This window comes from Bison bison, unplaced genomic scaffold, assembly GCF_000754665.1.
Source record: "Bison bison bison isolate TAMUID 2011002044 unplaced genomic scaffold, Bison_UMD1.0 scf7180017864362, whole genome shotgun sequence".
NCBI classification, from domain to species: Eukaryota; Metazoa; Chordata; class Mammalia; order Artiodactyla; family Bovidae; genus Bison; species Bison bison.
Window position 1 is genome coordinate 5782541 of NW_011494934.1, and position 1345 is coordinate 5783885.

Below are 1345 nucleotides of genomic sequence, written 5' to 3' on the forward strand. Positions count from 1 at the left end.
CATCTAGTATCATAGACTTCATTTTTCAGAGCAGTTTTAGAATTGAATGAAAAGCACAGAGATTTTAGGCAGGCTACACAGGCAGGCTACAGTCCATGGGCTCACAAAAGGTCAGCACCTCCACAGTCCACAGAGTAGCAGAGTCGGACACAACTGCAGCGACTTAGCACACAGGCAGACACCCCTGATTCCGACGCCCATTGCTGGTTTTCTGTCCAGAAGTGAAGATGCCTGCACTCTCTGAACTTTGACCCCACTCTCTTCGACTCACAAGAATTGATGGTCTGTTTGGGTTCTTGTTGCCTGAGCTTTAGGCCTGGAAATCTGTAGAGGCTGGAGATGTCATAAGTCTCACTTCACTTGTTTTCTTTTCTTTTTTTTATAAACGGTTAAGCACATAACATTTAATTAGCTAATTCATTACTTTGGCTGCCTTGGACCTTAATCGTGGCAGGCAGGATCTTAGTTGCGGCATGTGGGATCTAGTTCCCTGACCAGGGGTGGACCCAGGCCCCCTGCATCGGGAGCACAGAATCCCAGCCACCAGACCGCCAGGGAAGTCCCTCACCTCACTTGTTTCCTTCTCTCCTCAATTAGGGTCCTGCACTGCTTGTGCCAGAGTCTGAATCAGTAGTTTCACAGGATTTGCCTGGTTCCTTAGTTGTGTACTGTAGGAGGGCAGTATACAGTCCCATCACAGTCCATTTTTTTTTTAATGCTGAATTTTGGGGTCCAAGCTCTTGTCTTTGAGTATGTGCCCTTTCTTCCTGAGAAGCTAGTACCTTCTGAGAAGCTAGTGACTAGGGGCACGAGTAGGGGGTGATGGGCCTGCCACTCCATTTGCTGAAATCGTTCTGTGTCAACCTCAAGAGACCAATAAATAGTTACAGTGCAACATTTCCAAGGCCTTGAAATGTTCTTCAACTCACTAAATACTTGCAGAACAGCCTTTGTGTCAAGACCCTTAGGCCAGAAGTGATGAAATGATGAAGTGCCCTTCAAAATCCTGCAACCACATATGGAGATTAGAAATATGCAAATGTAGTGAATGCAAAAATCAAGTAAGGCTCATAGATGGAGCACTCAGGTCAGAACCCTTTTAAAAGGAAAGATCATATTTGTGGGTGAAACCAACTGTGTTTTTAAAATTTGAAGTGTCCCTGATGGTGACTGCAGCCATGAAATTAAAAGACGCTTACTCCTTGGAAGGAAAATTATGACCAACCTAGATAGCATATCCAAAAGCAGAGACATTACTTTGCCAACAAAGTTTCGTCTAGTCAAGGCTATGGTTTTTCCTGTGGTCATGTATGGATGTGAGAGTTGGACTGTGAAGAAGGCTGAG